This window comes from Trifolium pratense, linkage group LG5 (genome assembly GCF_020283565.1).
Source record: "Trifolium pratense cultivar HEN17-A07 linkage group LG5, ARS_RC_1.1, whole genome shotgun sequence".
NCBI classification, from domain to species: Eukaryota; Viridiplantae; Streptophyta; class Magnoliopsida; order Fabales; family Fabaceae; genus Trifolium; species Trifolium pratense.
The window spans coordinates 22798628-22820176 of NC_060063.1; the positions used below are offsets into that span (position 1 = coordinate 22798628).

Consider the following 21549-nt stretch of genomic DNA (forward strand, 5'->3'; position numbering starts at 1 on the left):
TACACAGAGTTCAGAGTTTTTTCAGCGCACGTTCAATCCTTAATAATAATATTGTTGTAGCTGATTCTTCTAGTATATATACCACTAGAAAAGAGTCGTTGTAAAAAGAACCGTTGGAGTTGATAATCTTTTGTCTTCAAGCAGTCTGTCTTGATGCAGTTTGTTTGTATCTAAACTGAGTAAGAGTTTCAGATACTTTGACTACTGCAGAGTGGACTTTCCTTATTCAGCTAACAATTCTGAAGACCCACGTTCTCAAGTGAGGACAGATAAAACGAGAGTAGCTGAACTGATCAGGCTTGAAAGGTCCTTTTCTTCATTGGTAGAAGAGTTGACTTGCAAAGAGAATCTTCACAGATCTCAAGAAGCTCTTCAGAGTTTGATGAAGCTTGTAGTCAGTCAAGAAGTTCTGAAGTCTTCATCCTCTGAATGTTGTAACTTCTGAAGTCTAACATCTTCTGAGCGCGTGAACTTCTGAACACACATCTTCTGAAGGTTTATTCAGAGCATTATATCTGCACACTTAAAATAAATTTTTAGTCCTTCCAATTGTTTATTAATACTTTGTTATCATCAAAACCTTTATAGATTTAGGGGCAAACATTTTTTAAATCAATTTTGTTCCAACATATCACCATTTTGATTGTTTGTGGTTTAATTACTGGGCTGAACGTATCAGTATAGTCAATACCAGGTTGCTGATGAAATCCTTTAGCAACTAGGCGCGCTTTGTATCGTGCAACGGAGCCATTTGGATTTCTTTTTATTCGAAATACCCATTTGCATCCAATGACATTTTGAGATGAGTGAGGTGGAACAAGGGACCATGTGTTATTTGACAATAATGCATTAAATTCATCACTCATTTGCTAACTGTGTAAAGCTTTTTCGGTTTGAAAATTCCTTTCTTGGATCTTGTAACCATGGAATGAGGATTAAGAATTGAATTAGGGAGTGATGTTGCTGCTGCAGGTTTTCCAATGAAGGAAGGAATATTTGTTGGTGGGTTAGTTGTAGCTATGGGAGGTTGGAGAGGAATATCAGTTGGGGTTGAATTATTAGAGTGATTAGTTAAGGTTGAATTTGTGGGAGGGTGATGTGGAGGTGATATAGGCACATGAGAGGTATTGTTGGTGTTATTTGTTGGTTGTGACGTGTTAGGGAATAAAGGGATAGGTGTTGGAGTGTTGGAGTTTGAAATTGGTGGAGATAAAGGTGTAGTGGAAGGTTGGGCTGAAGGAGTAGTAAAAAATGGGATAGTTAGTTGATTGTTTGAATTTAAATTTAATGAAAGTGATGGTGTAGATTCAAGTGTTTGTTGGCCCAAGATATTCAGAGGATTTTGTGGGTCAGTTTGTTGAAAGGGATTGTTGTTGGTGGGACAGACAATTGAAGTTGGAGTATTTGAATTTGAATTGGAGTTGGTTGATGGAGAGATAAGAGTGAGATAAGGAAATATTGTTTCTACAAATTGGACATGACGAGAGGTGTATAGTTTATTTGTGATAGGATTAAAGCATAGGTAAGCACTTTGGGTGGGACAATAACCTAAGAAGATGCATGGTTGGGACTTTGGGACAAGTTTGTTTTGAGTATAAGGAGCAAGCCATGGGTAGCAAAGACAACCGAATGTTTTGAGTTTGGTATAGTTTGGGGATTGATTGAAAAGTTTTTCTAGAGGTGTAAGCATATTTAGACTTGGTGTGGGAAGACGATTAATGAGATAAGAGGTTGTTTGGAGGGAGTAGCACCAAAACTTGGGAGGTAGTGTGGCACAATGAAGTAGACATCGAGCTGTTTTGACTAAATGTCGGTGTTTATGCTCAGATAGACCATTATGTTATGGGGTATAGGGTGGGGTGGTGAGGTGTGTAATACCATATTGTTCTTGGAGATATGAACGTAGCTTAATGTACTCTCCTCCGTTATCAGAATAAAGTGTCTTTATTTTTGAGTTTAATTGATTTTCAACAAGAGATTTAAAAATGGGAAATATATGAGACATCAGACTTTCGTTTCATCGGATATAACCATACATATTTGGAATAATGATCAATAAAGATAACATAATAAGAAAAACCATTAATTGAAAGGAAAGGAGTAGGGCCCCATACATCAGAGAAAATAATGTCTAAAAGACTTTTACTAGATAAAGTAGACTTATTGAAAGGTAACTTGTGACTCTTATTAGCTAAGCAATCAGAACAATTATTATTGGAGGAAACAAAGGACAACTTGTGAGACTTAAGGACATAGCGGAGAATGCGAGAATCTGGATGGCCAAGACGGTTGTGCCAGAGTTCGGTGGAAGGCGGCTTGACGACATGGTGAAGTTGGGGTGAGTTGCGGCTGGATGGTAAGGTGTAGAGGTTGCCTTCATTGTTTCCTTGCAGCAACATCTTCCCTGTCTTCAAATCCTTAATTTCAAAGTGCCATGAAAAAAATTCAATTGAAACATCATTAGCTTTGCATAATTGTGAAACCGAAATAAGATTTTGAGAAACATTCGGAACATGCAAGACATCAGATAAAGCAAGTGGTTTAGATGAAGTTGAAATAGTAGTGTTACCATTGTGCAAAATAGAAAGAGGGTTACCATCGGCAACAAGGAGTTGATCAGGTTCAGTTACTTCTTTAGCAAGAGTGAGATTGGCAAGATCATTTGTAACATGATGGGAAGCGCCGGAATCTAGCAACCAAGAGTACTCTCGATGATTCTGTTTTTGCACATGATGAGCACGGGGTTTTGCAGAATTTTTAGAATGATAGCCGCGAAGCTCATTGCAAACCTTTGCGATGTGGCCTCGCTTGTCACAATACTGACATGTTGAAACTGGCCGAGTATTGTTTGATGGAGAGAAATAAGGCCTGTGAAACCGAGATTGTTGTTGATTAGACCGATGATAGTGGTGATTGCTGCGATGTGCCATATTTGCAGTGATAGGAGCAGACAGAGTGTGTTGTTCATCACGTTGAAGGTAGATTTCAAAGTCTACCAATTTATCAAATAACTCATCAAATTGGATATGTGTGTCTCTTGTGCGAATGGAAGTGTTGAACTCACGGAAGGTGGGGCCAAGGCCATTGACAGCGGCAATGACAAGGTCGAGATCATCAACGGGGTGGCCAATTAAGGCTAATTCATCACCTATGGAACGAATGATTCGAAGGTAGTCATGGACGGTGGACGAACCTTTTGAAATGGTTGCAAGTCGTTCTTTGAGTGACATAATTCTGGCACGCGAACGATTTGAGTATGCCTTTTTGAGTTTACTCCATGCATCAGCAGAGGATGTGGCAGATGCGATGACAATTTGTGCTTCCGGTCCACATGAAGTCATGAGAGCAATAGTGATGTGGCTGTCTTGGCGACACCAATGAAGGTAATTTGGATTCTCAGTTTGAGCATCTTTTTCACCAGTGGTGGAAGATGGACAAGGGGTTGATCCTGTGACATAACCAACAAGATTGTTGGCGGTGAGTAAATTCATGAATAGCTTGTGCCATCTGGGGTAGTTTGTGCCATTAAGTTTGATGGGAAAATTGGACGAAAGGTTGAATTCAACCAAAGGAGCATTAGGCGCTGCAGGAGTATTGGAGGAAGACATGGTTTAAAAAAAAATGTTGTTATGCAAAATAGGCTCTAGATACCATAAAGAGGTTTGAATTGAAATGGATTTTTCATTGAGTTGTGTCGATTACAAGTTGTACATATATACACATGATTAAGCTAAAAGGTAGGAATCAAAATAAGCTAAACTATAGGAAGTAGAAACAGATTATCCTATGATTCTGTGCATATCAGTATAAACAAGATAAATGCAAACTAATTGATAAGTATGAACTATGCTTGACTTCTAGATAATTCAATCTTCTACACTACACACCCTTGATCTACTTTTTATATTTATTTTTATAAATCTAATAAAATTGATAACTTTTCCATGTTTTGTATCGTTTTTTAATCGGTATATATGATTTATTCTTTTTATTTTGTAGATTTAATTATATTTTATTCATCTCTTTTCCTCTATATATCTAAAAAGATACTAATATATATATATATATATATATATATATATATATATATATATATATATATATATATATATATATATATATATATATATATATATATATATATATATATATTTAATTTTGATCCGAAACTAAAAGATAAAATTATGTTAATTGTACAATAAAATAATATGAATATGTTGTATTGTATACCTGCCATATAATCACTCAGAAATGTTATCAAAATCAAATTCTTCCACTTTCTTGGTATGTGTTTTCTTTTCTCGCGATCTTCCTTGGTAGTGTTTTGTTTCCCGTGTTCATCTTTTGTTTTTATCATGAATAATTTTTGGGTCTTGGTTACTTGAATCTTTGAAAGTTGTTTGATGCAAAACCACTGTTTTCAACATCTCCCTATCTTTTGACAGATCATTGTGAAAAATTAAGTTAGATTATTTTTTGTTCTCCATGTGACATATCTTGTGAATACATGGTTGGTATAACCTTTATGGATTAATACAATTATTTTGATGAAAAAGTAATATATAAAATTGTGTGAAGATTATACCTTGAAGTAGAATTTGTTCATGAATCTTGAGTAGAATTTGTTCAATCATGAAAAATGTTATACTATTCTACTTTCACGTGTTCTTGTTTGTTGTTATCACTGAAATACTTTCAACTTTCCTGCAAAGAACAAATATTCATTCAAGTTTAGATTATGCAGTTGAAGTAAGAAAAATCAAGAACAAATAAAAGAGGTGAGAAGAGAAGTTTAAAATGAGTATGAGAAAAAATGAGTTTACCCGCGTTGTTGTTAGATGGAGATGGATATATTTTAATTTTTCTGCAAAACAAACAAAAAATCAAGTTATTATAGAATTGTAGTAAAAGATGATGAAAGAAAGAATTGTGAGAGAATGAGAAAATTAAGAGAGGTTCATTTGTTTCTAATTTATGTTGGTGAGAGAAGGTAATATAGCATTGAATTCAAAATTTGAATTCCACAATGAGAGGGAAATGTGGGTTAAAAAGTATTTTAAATTTGACATTGGGTTTTTATTAATTTTTTTGCAAAACATAAATTATATATTAGAGAAAATATACTTAATGATGAGAGAAATTAATAAAAAACCAGAAAAAGTAGAAGATATGAGAAAGTGATTGAAATTTTGAATGAGTATATAATCAAATTTCAATTACTAAAGAGGGAGAAATGTTTTTTTTAATTTGAAAAGATAGTGATAGAGATTTGTCAGTATTGGGAGAAGTGAAAGTGGGTAAAGGAAAAAGAGTGATGTGTGATGGGTAGGTCACATGTTAAATTTAAGATCAAAACTGAATTTTTTGAATTCTAACCAAATCAGTTTATTGGAACCAAATGGCTCATGGAAAGTAACTTTTTCTCTCACATAACAAAGTTTTGGCTTGATTGGCTTGGAATATGGCTTAGTTGTTTGCTCATTTAATTCAGTTATATAAATTTTGGACACAAAATGTCCCTATTTTGGACACATGTCATACTCTTAGGCAAGGGTATTTTTGATTTTACCAGGTACTATAGATTTCTTATATTGTAATTGTAATTGATTTAATATTCCATCTAATAACTTCAATTAAATGCAAGTAAATGTCGAATGATAATCAGTGTAAGTTGCTAGTACTATGTTAGACGGAGTTTCGTATATAGAGTATTTTTTGGTTAGAGGAGATGCGTACGTTGACTATTCTTTGCAATTAATGTTGACGATGATGAGTGGTTGGAACAATATTCATGGACCATGGTTGTACATTGACTACTCAGTTAAGCAAGTGCTTATCAAAAAAAAAAAACTCAGTTAAGCAAGTTTATCGGTTTTTATGGGAGAAAGATGTTGATGGTGTGATGATACCTTTGATATAAGTTTTGTAATGTTAGTTTTTTTTTTTATAATAAAAAATTTATTATAAAGTGAGTACAAAGGGGTACTCAAACCCTTACAACAAAAAGCACTAAACAAAGTGCTCAAAATACAAGACATAGGATTTAAACACCAAAAAGGAAAATGAGTACAAGTCCTAGGCCCATATGATTAGTTAAAATACCACGGTGATGAAGAGTTGCTCTAGTTGGTAATCTGTTTAATAATAACCGCCAACCGAAAATATTTATTTTCTTGTAAATGTTATAGTTTATTTCGTTGTGACATTTTAAATGGTTGTGGCGCGGTGGAAACCGTTAATTATTTAATTTATGAGTGTGTGTGGTATGATACTTTGAAAAATTCTCTTCTCACCCCTCATATTTCTCTTTTCGCGCGAAAAAAATTCGAAAATATTTTTCGAATTTTAAATTTCAGTAAAATTTATACTAGAAAACAATTTCGGAACGTATTTTCCGAAATTTTTTGTGTGTTAGGGGGTGAAAAAGAAATACGAAGGGTGGGAGAGAATTTTTCTTATATTTTAGATTTATTGGAATTATTTAGTGTTTTATTCAGTTCGAATCATGTTCATCAATGATCGCTGTCGTACGCGGTCAAAAATAATTCGAAATATAAAACGTAGTAACAAGGTAGTTAAACCTTGGTTGTCTCACAAGGACCTCTAATTTGACAATCAGCAGAAATAAGAATGATGAATAACACAATTAAATGGGGGTTTTGGTTGGTTCACAGAACAATTGCAAGTAATGAGAAAGCAATCAATCCATTAGCTTCAGGTACTTCTTTTGGATTTCTATCACAAGTTTCAAAAGATCATTCGTTCTATAAATTTATTCTTGTTTGATAGAAACTAACCGAACAAGCGTTGAGTAACTTCTATTTGAATTCATGTTGATTAAGCATCAAAAGCGTCTATAACATAATTAATCTAAATTCGAATTTGATCAAACCTATAATTAAGCATCATAGACTTTATCAATTTCTACTCAACTAACCTAAACAAGCGATAAATCAGTTAAGCAAACTATCAATGAATTGCACAAAACGAAAGTACATATGATTAAGCATCATAAGACAAATCGATTCGCACAAGAATTAATATGAAATTGATAAAAAAAGAGATAAAACATAAAACTAATTTGACATTAAAATAGAACCTCAAGAATCCGTATAAAGTACCTTTTGTCAATAGATTGATCTAGAGTTTTAGTTCTCCATGACTGACAAGAAGCAGCCTCTTTTCTATTTTGCGTGAAGACTGAATAATTCAGACCTAGATTGCGTTTTGCTATTTATATTACATAGGAGAATTGAGCTCTTAAAGAATCGGGCCGAAAAACAATGTTTAACCCGATATTAATAATTATTATAAGTCTTGAAGTAAAACATAAATAAACGACTCTTTTGCGCTTCGAATTGGCTTCTAGCCTCAACATGAAAGTTGTAGCTCTTTGTCTCAGCTTTCCAACGTATCTTCCCGCGCCTCAATCCGATATTCGTATCTCCAGTTATGACCTGAAGAGCGAGAAGAATCAATATGCAATTAAATCCGAAAATTAATCAAAGAAATACATTAGAGCTCAATTATGACCCAAAGTTTAGAAACATGCTAAAAAGTTAATATTAGGCTAGAAAAGCTTCCAATATGTCAAAGTACAAAGCCATAAAATATGTGTCAAAATGCACTGATCAAATTCCCCCACTTTTGCTCTCATAAGCAAAACTCAAGAGAGGAAGCACGGCATGATGCGAAGTCACACGCAGTTAGCACATTCTAGAATTCAAGGAGCATAGCAATCATGAACAACATCTTATAACAGGCGCAATGGACAAGGTGGCTATTAGACTAAAAAGTGCTTCAAAAATGATAGAACCTCACGAAATATATGTATAAAGTGCACTCAATCACTCGTGAGGTGTGTGCAATTTGTATAAAATGGAGTGTATGGGTTAGTGTTTGCACTCAAAGCACGTCATCAAAGTTAGCACTGCCATAGGCTTGACAAGCCTCTTCCATCCCCAAAGATAGAGGACATCCACACAATGAAACACACACATGTACAGATCAAAAGGTCTTTATTAAGGTTGTAACGGGGCCAAAGTGCAAGTGGGATAAACCTAAGGGATAATAGGCTATAAAATCTAAGAGGATGAAGAATCAGAGCCCTGAAATTCATTTAAATCAAGCATGATTAACATTTCCACACCTCTAAAACAACTTCTTTACACACCTTCAGATTAACATTGCCCACAAAACAATTTTTTTTCTCTCTTTCTTTTTCTATATACAGGCTAAGTATCATAACACATGAAATTTACATACAACTCGGCATAAAGAACCTTTCCCTTTTCTACATCAGATCAAAAAATTTCATCAACCTCACACTTATGATAAACTTGGATTCAAAATTTCGAAGCAAAGCTCATTCATCCACTAAGATTGAGACATAAAAAGAATGGATAAAACAAAGGCTTATTAGGCTTGTAATGAGCTATAAAACCAAGAATGGGATAAAAGGCTCAAAGGGTCTTAAGAAAGGGATAATTATCTCAAAGGTAGGCTTATTTGGCTAAAAGGTAGTTTATAAAAGAAACAATTGCGTAGATCATTTCATGTACATGCATGTGAACAAGTGTTTCAAGAGTCAAGTCAAGTTCTAGAAATAACTAACAGTATGAGTGAATCACACAAAAAATAAAGAACTGTTGGAAGCTCAAAATCTCATAAAGTTTTTTGTTCTATCACAAATGATGCACAACTAAATATAAAATGTTCAAACCACACTTAAACCAGACATTGTCTGCAATGTAAAAATAAACATAAAGTGAGAATAAGGAAGGAACACACCCGAGAGGTCAAGGTGGAATTGTAGCTTCCATGTCTGGAGGCTTTGGTGGAGGCCTTTCCGCACTACGAACGCATGAAATAGGAAAAAGTAAAAACCAGGTGAACTTGGATATCAGTAAAAAATCTGGTGGCTTAGGAGGAATAGCCAGCACATATGGTAAACTCGCACTAACAAAAGTATGAAAATAAGAAATTCCACATTTAGTTTGTGAGTCAGATAAAATAGGTGATAGAGATGCACAAATGGTGAAAGACAACGATATGTTGCGTGACTTAAGCAGAGGTTCCACCAACAATTTTATTGCTATAGACAATGGTTGCTTCCGACTAAATTCCACATTTTTGGTGTCAACGTCAAGCATTATTGAATTTGTTTGAATTTGTGCACAAGTGGTTGTCGACATCAAAATGTCTTCACCTAAAATGGCTGCACTGATCTCATGACAAACATTACAAACACCACATTCACAAGCAATAATTTCAAAAGATTTATCTACTTCAAGAGAAGTATATAATTCACCCGGATCAGATTTTTTTAAGAAATTTTGTGGTATAATCTCTTTCATGCACTCGGTTGAATTTATGTTGCTTATTTTGTGTTCATCAGATGAAACAAATAATGTTTTAATGGGCTCACCTAGAGATTCATCGGGACTTGTATCACATTGTATTACCTCCACTGGTGCAAAAGGTTGTATATCATCATTAAACATCTTGTTCGCTTGAATTTGATGGGCGGTGGAGACTAATTGATGAACTTGGATTGTTATACCTTGAAGAGAAGATTGGACATGTTGAAATTGCAAATTACTTTCAGCCATCTGCTTGATAATTTCTTCCAAATTAGATTGTGACCTCGCTTCTAATGATTCGTTTTGCTGAAACTGTTGATACGACCAAATAGGTTGTTCATCAAGATATGAATTATGTTCCCAATAGTATTGTCCTTGAAGATCACCTACAATTTGGGTCTCATCACAAATATTAGTATACAACCACTACAAGAAAACATCATTTTATTGGCGGATTCAATATATATTTATTGGCGGTTTGAGCCCTCAGTAAGTTTATGGCGGCCTAAGCTGCCAATAAGTGAAAAAAACCCTCAAAACAATAAAAAAACAATATTTTTTCAACTGTCAAGTAATTTAGTGGCGGCCTAAGCCGCCGTAAATTTAGTGGCGGCCTAAGCCCCTTGTAAGGTGTGCCAGCCTGGTAACATAGTACCATTTATAGGCTGCCTAAGCCGCTGGTAAAATAATAATAAAAAAAAGAAAGCAGACGCACTAGCTCTTTTGTTAAAAGACAAAACAACTTTACCATGACAACTAATATGATAATTTTTCAACCAAGTCATTTCATCTCTTTCTCACAGTAACATAAACTCTTTTGCTTCACCATGTTGTTCTCTTTCTTTCGGTTCCCCCTCTTCAACTTGTTCTTTATATTCTTACTTAGTTTATATCTTCAAAAATGTTTTTATTTTTAATAAAGGAACAATATAGAGAGTCATTCATCTTCAAGCATATGAGTACTAAATTTTGGAGAAGAAAAAATTGTTGCTGGTTTAGATCTGGTACTTCATCGAATCTGGAATCCTTCAGAGGTTCAAATTTTATATTCTTATATTGGAAGTTTAGGGATTTGTCGGTTGAATTTTTCAGATCTGAACTTTGAAGAAGATGAATGACTCATGGAAACAACACAAGAAATTAATAAAGAAACATTATAATTATTCATGAGTGATGAGTGTGTACAAGAGATTTCTATCTTCAAGCATATGAGTACTAGTAAATTCTTTGGAACTTGGCAATGACCCATGAGTAATTTTAATTTCCAGTTTTCATCTTTTATTTGAATTTGAACAAACAAAGGACAACACTTGGTCAAAGCAATTCGCATGCTTTAGGTGAAATTAGGATTAGGATTAGTGTGATATTGAATCGTTTTGTTATTAAGAAGAGATGAACATAATGAACTGCTTCAAAAAAAAAAACATTAATATACTTTTGGGTGGTCAGAGTGCTGCCAGTAATATTAAAAATCCGCTTTTACGTTTTGGCAGTTCAGGCCACCAGTAAATTCCGTCTTTCTCGTTTCTAGCGGTTTGGGCCGCCGCTAAACTTACCAACGAGCAATTTTGTGGTGTTTTTTGGCCGCCAATAAATTTAAACTTACTGACGGTTTTTGCTTGTTATAGAGGGTTTTTGGCCCTCAATAAATGGTCTTTTTCTTGTAGTGAACATAGGACATGCATCATTACAATGAAAATTTGAACAAATAGTACAAATCGCAAGTGGGATATGGTTTTGAATGCATGCATGTTATTCTCTTGCTTCCATCAAATTAACAAGGTAAGCCAATTCATCCAATGAGTTACCCATTTTTTATTCTTATTTTTTTTGTGTAACGTTTTTTTTGTGTAACGTTTTTTTTTTGTTAACAAAAACTCAAAACAATGTTAGTGATGTTAATTAGTCCTTACTTTGGCTAATACTAATCAGAGGTCCCCGACAACGGCGTCAATTTGATCGTTGTCGTACGCGGTAAAAAATAATTCGAAATATAAACGTAGTAACAAAGTAGTTAAACCTTGATTGTCTCACAATGACCTTTAATTTGACAATCAGCAAAAATAAGAATGATGAATAACACAATTAAATGAGGTTTTGGTTGGTTCGCAGAACAATTGCAAATAATGAGAAGACAATCAATCCATTAGCTTCAGGTACTTCTTTTGGATTTCTATCACAGGTTTCAAAAGATCATTCGTTCTGTAAATTTATTCTTGTTTAATAGAAACTAATCGAACAAGCGTCGAGTAACTTCTATTCGAATTCCTATTAATTAAGCATCAAAAAGTTCAATTAACCATGGTAGAACAAGCGTCTATAACATAATTAATCTAAATCCGAATTTGATCAAACCTATAATTAAGCATCATAGACTTTATCAATTTCTACTCAACTAACCTAAACAAGCGATAAATCAGTTAGGCAAACTATCAATGAATTGCACAAAACAAAACTACATATGATTAAGCATCATAAGAGAAATCGATTCGCACAAGAATTTAATATGAAATTGATAAAAAAAGAGATAAAACATAAAACGAATTTGACATTAAAATAGAACCTCAAAAATCCGTATAAAGTACCCTTCGTCAATGGATTGATCTAGAGTTTTAGATCTCCATGACTGACAAGAAGCGGCCTCTTTTTTATTTTGCGTGAAGACTGAATAATTCAAACCTAGGCTGCGTTTTGCTATTTATATTACATAGGAAAATTGGGCTCTTAAAGAATCGGGCCGAAAAACAATGTTTAACCCGATATTAATTATTATTATAAGTATGGAAGTAAAACGTAAATAAACGACTCCTTTGCGCTCCGAATTGGCTTTTGGCCTCAACATGAAAGTTGTAGCTCTTTGTCTCAGCTTTCCAACGCATCTTCCCGCATCGCAATTCGATATTCGTAGCTATGAAAGTTAATATTAGGCTAGAAAAGCTTCCAATATGTCAAAGTACAAAGCCATAAAATATGTGCCAAAATGCACTGATCAATCAACCATTTAACCCGTTTTGGAATTAATGAATGATATCGTTTTTAAGCCCAATGAGACTAAGGTGTGTTATATCATCGAAGGTAGTAAGCTGGTATCGTTGGGTTGATTTAAATCTGATGTTTATTTTCTCCAATCGGGTACTCTTTAGGGTGCTTAGGTAATGCGAGTACTTAGATCGACGAAAACCAAAATATATTACATTAAACGATATTGTTTCTTATTTTTAGTATAATTTAGTTTATAGTTTCTTTCGTATTTAGTCATACTAATATGCAATGTCTGAATCCGCCCTTGAGATAGATGTAAAAGTTATAGTTGATAATTTCAACAAACTATATTCTGACTTATAACCTTTTGATTTTATTGTTACAAATTGTATTTCTTGTTTGCCTTAGTCATGTTCAAAGTCATTCGTTGGTACGACTACACATAATTAAGAGCAATGCTAAATAGTTCATCTGGTCAATCTATTTTTTTTTTGGAAAGGCATTTGGTCTATTTATTAAGTACACAAAATAAAATTACGGTTAGGAATATCACTTTTTACATTTTTAAGATAGATCAATGTATCCATAAGTCTTTTAAGTTTCACGTTTGTAACAGTTATATCCTTTAAGTTTTTTAGCTAACTGGACTGGGCAATGGGCTTAAGAAAATATCCAGTAAGCCCAATTAGAGTAAAAAGGATGATAAGCCCAAATCAAGTAAACCCTAAAATACCCAATAGGCGACTAGAAGCTAGGGCGTGACCTGCAACTCTAAGGCACCGCCAAAAAGGGTGGATTCTGTGTTACTGAAAATATCTTCTCCTTCCTTGTATCAACCGCTAACTTAAGAAGGAAGAAATAAACTTCTCGCAACTGCCATAGCTTGGAGACCAAGGTTCTCATCCCTATTTTCACGCCATACCACCGAAGAAGATGCTAAGGACCGGATTTTTAGGAACCCTTGCTTGGAGAAGAAGACTAGAAGCTCTATAAATAGCTCCATACTCTCATTTGTAAGAGGATCGAATTCTGACTTATTAAACTCCCAGGGTTGTTGGGATTGAACTGAGTGTAATCACACCATTTGATCAATAATACGAACCCCCTTGTTTTTTACCAGAACATTTTGGCGCCCACCGTGGGGCTGCGGTAAAATCATTTGATCCCAGCCTACCACATCAATCTAGACAAAAATTAAACATCTCCACATGGCTGGAGAACATGCATCTGTTCGCACACCATCCAAGAACCGCCACGCCGCCACGAACACACGAAACTGCTAGCCAGTCCGCCCACTATCTTCTCTATCGCGACTCTGCTCGCAGTCCAGATGGTGTTTTGTTCCAAATCTCACGCGTCACGTTGTGTGTCACTAAAAGAGAAAGCTTTATCCATATGTGTTCGTTATGGGCGCTGTTGACCAAGCTCCAGGCGGCAACAACGAAGCCGCCGCCGCCGTCGGTTGGGGAGAAAATGGCATCGCCACAGTCAGACTTGTGAAGGAACCGTCGCGTCGCCGTCGGATTTGTGAAGGAATCGCCGTGTCATAGTTTGATTCGTATAGGAAACACCACATCGTCGCCAGGTTTATGAGGAAATCACTCCCGCGAGCACATAGGGTTCTCAACTTAGAAGTCAATTTGAAAGGACCAACAAGCGACATGGAGAATACGAATGAAACGCTTGGAATAAGAAAAGGTCAAATACAACTTAGAAGATCGGATCCGTCACGTTTGAATTGAAATGATGTCGCCATAGTTGTTGTGAATCTAACTCGCCGAACTGTCGCCACCGAATTACCGTCCAACATCATCGTCTCACTGTCGATCATTTTGTTGCTAGGCACTCCCGATCCAGGTGTTAATGTTCTTTTCCTCTAACTTACCACTTAATCATATAGTTCTCGCTCTCTCTATTGTGATAATATATTATTTGTGCGTATATACGTTATCGGTTTTATCAACATGGTTAATTTATAGTTCATGAATCACATTCTATCGCCATAATAATAATAATAATAATAATAATAATCCCATCAATGAGTGAAAGAAAAGAGCATCGGTACTTATGTATTTCAAGGTTAATCACTAGAATGAGACTTGTTCTTCTCTTGGTGTGCCACTTTACAAGATCTAAATTCAAGAATCGCTGTTCTGTTTGGTTCAAAACTGTTTGTGCTTATTTGATATGTGATATCTTTAACCCTGCTGTAAATTATTCTAGCACACGATAAAATATTTTGTGTGATTGTATGAACTAACTTTCTTAAGACCTCATGTAAACATTTTAAACATGAAAGAACTTTTGCATGAAAGAACTTCAACTCTGATAAGTAGAATAAGTCAACACTTTAAATTAAAATGACCAAGACAAATATAACCAACAGAGGAAGTATAAAAATTTTCATATGTTTCTACATTTTTCCGGTTAAGAACTAAATTAGTATTCTTCTTACAAAGTATTTTGCTTTTTACTTATAACTAACATGAATATGCTTTCTCTACGTATCACATTTTTATTTGTTTCGTTTATCGATTAATTAAAATTAATCATACATGCAAAGTTTCAATAACTAATGGAGTATATGAGACTTATTATTAGCCGACCCGTTTTTAGTGCAGATACTTGAAGCACTTGCTATAATGTCACCTTCTTTGAAATTTATTCTTTTGAAATCTTGATTAGGAAATTTAGTTTATTCACCTATGATTTCTATTTTGATTCATTGATGTTAATCATAGTGCAGGACAACGAATAAATGTGGAAAATTAACATGAAAATTCAATAATTATCACTCGGCGAGATAGAATCCGCCAACTAATATTTCAGGTTGAAACATATTCCGCGATAACTACCGCAATGGAACTCAGTCTCGCCACGCCAAAACATAATTGTTTTTCTTGCTAGGCGAGGAGCGCCGCAACAAACCGCCCGTGGCGGTATCATTTTCGTTTATTTTATTTTTCATATATTATTATCGTTGAACCTCTAATGTATCAAAGCTTATTTGCAGTAATCATGATTAAGCTGCGGACTCTGAACAAAAAATTATTCAAGATCAACTCATATGAAAGCTCTGAACCAAATGTAAGGTTGAAAGGCCTTGGCGCTACCTGTAAGTCTTACGAGTTGGGTGCGTCAGAAAAAGAAAAAACAAGGTTGCAAGGCCTTGGCGCTACCTGTAAGTCTTACGAGTTGGGTGCGTCAGAAAAAGAAAAATTAAACAAGGTTGCAAGGCCTTGGCGTTACCTGTAAGTCTTACGAGTTGGGTACGTCAAAAAAAGAAAAATTAAACAAGGTTGCAAGGCCTTGGCGTTACCTGTAAGTCTTACGAGTTGGGTACGTCAGAAAAAGAAAAATTAAACAAGGTTGCAAGGCCTTGGCGTCACCTGTAAGTCTTACGAGTTGGGTACGTCAGAAAAAGAAAAATCAAACAAGGTTGAAAGGCCTTGGCGTTACCTGTAAGTCTTACGAGTTGGGTACGTCAGAAAAAGAAAAATCAAACAAGGTTGCAAGGCCTTGGCGTTACCTGTAAGTCTTACGAGTTGGGTACGTCAGAAAAAGAAAAATCAAACAAGGTTGCAAGGCCTTGGCGTTACCTGTAAGTCTTACGAGTTGGGTACGTCAGAAAAAGAAAAATTAAACAAGGTTGAAAGACCTTGGCGTTACCTGTAAGTCTTACGAGTTGGGTACGTCAGAAAAAGAAAAATCAAACAAGGTTGAAAGACCTTGGCGTTACCTGTAAGTCTTACGAGTTGGGTACGTCAGAAAAAGAAAAATCAAACAAGGTTGAAAGGCCTTGGCGTTACCTGTAAGTCTTACGAGTTGGGTACGTCAGAAAAAGAAAAATCAAACAAGGTTGCAAGGCCTTGGCGTTACCTGTAAGTCTTACGAGTTGGGTACGTCAGAAAAAGAAAAATTAAACAAGGTTGAAAGACCTTGGCGTTACCTGTAAGTCTTACGAGTTGGGTACGTCAGAAAAAGATACAGCAAAGAAAGGCGAAATTATCAACACCGCCAGAAGAAGCTTATACACAACCAAAGCAGGCGATTCATTACAACGCCAAAAGACAACAGGTATAAAGTTATTTGTATCAATTTACAATTATTATAAAGTCGAAGATGTCGCAGGTACAAGAACAAAGTTCCCTAGACGAGAACGACAGAAGGCGTTACCTCACAACGTAATGCAAAAATAATCCATAAAGTTATGAAGAGAAGAAATCAGACGAACAAGGAAATTTATAAAGGACTCAGCCAAGGGGCAAATTGTTCAAAGCCACAAGAGGGCATACAAAATAGTTACAAAAAGCCACAGAAGGGCGAGAACAAAAATCATTACAAACAAGGTCATATCATTCACTGGGAGGTACATAGGGAACAAGCTTTCCATCAATAATCTGGTTCATCGCATCAGCTTCAGCTAGGCGCTTGGCGTCGAGGTCTGGAAAAAGAAGCTTGACTTGCTCAAGGGCATAGGCGAAGCCTTCCTCGTACTGGTTGGAAGCATACAGTTGAAGCTCCTTCACGTCAGTTTCCAACCTCTCCTTCTCTTCGCCCAAGGTCCCCACGGAGAACACCGCTGCATCTTTCTCTTTAGAAAGCTTAGAAATCACCTCATCTTGAGCAGCAGCATTCTCTTTCAGCTTGGTCTCGGAGGCGGCATAACTTTCCTTCACCTTCGCCAGCTTATCCTCATATTCCTTCTTCAACCTCTCAGCCTCGCTCTCCTGGCTATCCTTCAGCTTCCTGATATCCTCCTCCAGCTTGGTCTTGGTCTCGGAATATTTCTTCTCAATGTCAGCAAGATGGTCATCAACGACTTTCACCTTCCGTTTCGCCTCTTGGACCTCCTGCTCTTGCCGATTCGTCAACAAATAGTTGAGAAGAGTACCCTTTACCTCATACTCCAAGGCTTTTCTCCTCAAGTCTTCAGTAGGAGTGTTGGTAAATCGGGTCATGTCGCCAACCATAGTCACCCCCCTCTCAATAAACTCGAGGGGATCGAAGGAAGCCCAAGAAAGAGAAGCAGCGGCTTCATTATCTTCAGATGAAGGCTGAGTAGAACTGGAAGCTCTACCTTTGCCTTTGTCAGCATCTCCAGCTGGTTGGCTAGTCTTCTCAGTTTTTTGTTTTTTAGGAGGCGGGACGACACCCTCTTTAGCAGCAGCCTTTCCTGGGATCTCAACAGGGATGCGCCCATCATGCTTTCTCTTGCTCCGTCCCTCTTTAACTCCAGCCTCTTCCACTTGTAGCTGCTTCAGAGGGTCGGCAACGCCAGCAGCAGGATTGGCTTTTTGTTGACGAGCTTTCGCCAAGAACGCCAGTCTTTCTTCATTCGAAATGGTCCTCATTCTCTCTGAAAAATAAAGGAATCAGAAAAACACAGGTTAGTAATGTAATAAGGCGAGATCAACATTAAAATAAAAAGAAATACGCATATATGCCAAGTTCATCACTTACGTAAATACTCTGTCAAAGCTTCGCTATTACCCTCACATCTAAGGATATCAGCAGTGTCCATAAGCGCAAAAGAATCAAGAAAGTGGACAATGTCCTGCTCAAAGTCACTCAAAGTCTCAAAGATGGTTCCCTTTATAAGCCTAGGGTTATCAGTCCAGTAGAAAGGGAACAAGGGATCTCCTATCTCATCATACATTAGATCGGGAAGTTGGTCGCTACTGCGAACCCTAAAGAAGGAGTCCTTAAAGCCTTTGAAGTTGGAGGCATACAGACTCATGAGGCGGTGATTGGGTTGACTGCTAAGAGAAACCATAGTCTGGGGTTTTAGGTTCTTGATATGGTAAAAACAGAAGAAAACACCAATCGAGGGTACCAGTTCAAAACCTAGGCACATCACCTCGAAGGCTTTTACGAAGGCCCAGCTGTTAGGATGAAGTTGAGTGGGGGCGACATTAAGAACCCTCAACATCTCCGCCTCGAAAGAAGTAAAAGGAAGCCAGAGGTTTAGAGGTTGGATCACGCCAGTGTAGAGGTAAAAGTAATCCGGCGGGGTGCCGGTCTTAAAAAAGACAAACTCATCTTCTCGGACAGGCTCAGTGATGATAGACTCCTCATGTTTGGACTCTGTAAGTCTGACGGCTTTCCTAAAGCTCATCACCATCTCCGCACTAGTGTATTTTGAAGGAACTTCCATGGTGACGGGAGTATAGCCAGCAACCACCAAATCTCGGCAAGGGTTTTTCCGCTTTCCTGTGAAAGAGGAAGGGGAAATTATGACACAATCACTATCACTACCGCTACTACTATCGCTATCACTGTCACTATCGCTACTGCTTCCAACATCAAAACCCCACAACTCCGAATAAAATCCCCGGCTATTAAGAACGCCGTTTGCCCTAGTATAATGGGCGCGAACTTGTCGCGCCCACTCAAAGTAACCAGGAGAAGAGGCCGAGATTCTCCCCTCATTCTCATCTAACTCCCTCAGGATAACCATTCTCTAAACCTATGAATTAGGGTTTTTCTCCTTTGAGCAAAACTAAATCAAGAAAAAGAGTAAAGGTACGAAATAAAATACCTTACGGGTAACACTTCAAAGTCGAGAGGAACGGACGTCTTTAAAGGAAGACGATTGAGAAGCCCTACCGAAGGTTGAAGAGGAAGAAAAGAAGCTCTACCGAAGTTACGAAAAGAAAGACAAGTGGGTAGAACTAGGTTAGAAGTTGCAAAAGGAATGGAAGGAAGGAAAAGAGCAAAAACTCCCTATTTATAAATCTCAGTCCTAACGTCGATTCGAAGTTATAAGGTTCGAACGAGTAGTGTTATACGAGTCGTCGGATCGCGTACGTGTCAAAGCGCACATCCCAAGAGTAAATCATAGAAGATTTATCGTCAGATGTTTAATTACAACGCCTATAGGCGAGGTAACTATCTATAACGCCTTTAAAGGAAGGGCCACGCCAGGACGCATTATCTCGCCAAAAAGCAAAAACTTGATTCGCCTTGGGGGCGCAACAAAGATATCCAAAACAATGCCCAACGTGAAAAAAGCCAAAAATCAAGGAGAGGCAAGACATAAAATAAAGCAAAGACAAGACATAAAGTAACGCATTCTACTCAAAGCAAGAAAGAAAATCTTTATTATTAGCAGAAAATGGAAAGTACAACGAGGAGAAACCAAGGCTACATGGAGAAATCCTAAAATCCTATCAATCAGACTCCGAATCCTTTTGCACAGGCTCAGGGAAAGTCATCTTGGATTCCATGGTGACCCGGGACCCCTCTTCTTCACTAGACGAGGAAGCACGGAGCTCAGGAGGAACATAGGTCTCCAGAAACGAAACGTAATCCTCATCACCACTACCAGAATCGGAGGTATCCGAGGAAAGAACGATAACCTCCACCTTTTTGACATCCTTAGACCTTCGGGAGCGAGTGGAGTTAGAGGTTGAAACCTCAACTCTTTTCTTCCTCCGCTGAGGCGGAGTACTTCTGGCAACAGGTTTTTTCGCATTATTATTTTCCATCTTAAAGATTCAAAACAAGATGATAAAAATTCGAGTTTTTAGCAGGTGATATTTATAGTCAATGTTTAACCTTAACATCGTTATTAACGGTAGTAATAAATGCTTGAACGGTTGCAACCACCGAGTTTTGACCATCTCGAAAAATGTCACTTTCACGTTTCCAAGAAGTCAAAATTTGACCCATTTTAGTTATTGAAGACTGCAAAGGAAGGCGGTACTAAAAAGGACAGAAGAGCAACACATAAGGAAAGGAAATTGCTTAAATATTCAAATTCGTACAAAGGAAATACAACGGAAGCAAAGAAACAGAATGAAAATAACAAAGATCCCAAAATGCGGAAGCAAATTACAAATACTAGAAAGAAAAGCACAAAACGGAAAGATGAGCAAACAAAAGACTTCATGGCATGGTAGAGCTCCCCAATTCACCAGCATCGGCAACGGCGATACGGTGCATTTCCTCCAATGCCCGTTTCACCCTCTTCGCCTTCACCATATTCTCGTCAATAGGCTTCAGATCCTCTCTTAGTTCGCTTTGTTTGTCCAGAAGGTCCACCAAAGAATGGCGCCGGGTAATCAACTTAGCAATGTCATCCCTAATCTCGCCTTGAAGAGCCCTCTTCCTCTTCACCAGCGGCTTCATCTCCTTATTCAGCATCGCCAGACGATCATCCACTCTGCGCTCCTCATTGAAGCATATCCCCAAGATTTCCTCTTGCACACCCATAGTCTCTTTCGTAATCTCTATCTGGCTGTCAACAGCTTCAGTGACTTCGGCGTGGCACTCCTTCACATTTTCCACAGCGATCACAAAGGATGCACTATCCTTCAGTTCCTTCTCCAGACGCAGCACACTGTCAAGAAAACGTTTCTCTTCCTTGGTCAACCTCCAGCAATAATCATTAAGTTCTTTGACAAACTCCGAGAATTCACCAAAATCGTCCATTAAGTCCTCCGTACTCAGGTTCAGCATACGGCGGAGTCGTTTAATGACGGGGGAAGCAGGAGACTGACCACATTCAAAGGGAAGGCTTTTAGGAGACATACGGCAGAAGAAAAACTTTCAAGAGAGCAGGTGAGAATGTGACGAGTTGATTCTATCAAATGCTCCATTTTATAGAGAAAATATCCCATCGTGGTATCAGTGAATGGAGAAGCGGTTGATAGACATGGTCCAGGAGTACAAGAACGTGCGCCAGAAAGTGGGGAGGAACGTGATGAAACTCTTCCCGCGCTACAGGTTTTAGAGGGAAAATTCAAACCCTACTCAAGCACTTCATTCCTTTGGACCTCGTGCTTGGGGGGCTGTGGACTGGGCAATGGGCTTAAGAAAATATCCAGTAAGCCCAATTAGAGTAAAAAGGATGATAAGCCCAAATCAAGTAAACCCTAAAATACCCAATAGGCGACTAGAAGCTAGGGCGTGACCTGCAACTCTAAGGCACCGCCAAAAAGGGTGGATTCTGTGTTACTGAAAATATCTTCTCCTTCCTTGTATCAACCGCTAACTTAAGAAGGAAGAAATAAACTTCTCGCAACTGCCATAGCTTGGAGACCAAGGTTCTCATCCCTATTTTCACGCCATACCACCGAAGAAGATGCTAAGGACCGGATTTTTAGGAACCCTTGCTTGGAGAAGAAGACTAGAAGCTCTATAAATAGCTCCATACTCTCATTTGTAAGAGGATCGAATTCTGACTTATAAAACTCCCAGG

The 21549-nt window shown here is 37.2% G+C and overlaps 1 long non-coding RNA gene across 1 annotated transcript; it reads right to left on the reverse strand.

The window, feature by feature from the left end:
* Positions 1–4235: 4235 nt before the first annotated feature.
* LOC123885615 lies at positions 4236–5000 on the reverse strand. The gene is made up of 3 exons (XR_006801197.1): positions 4824–5000; positions 4586–4704; positions 4236–4435 (listed from the first exon to the last, which is right to left on the reverse strand). It is a non-coding gene; the product is annotated as an uncharacterized LOC123885615 (long non-coding RNA).
* Between the last annotated feature and the right edge of the window lie 16549 nt (positions 5001–21549).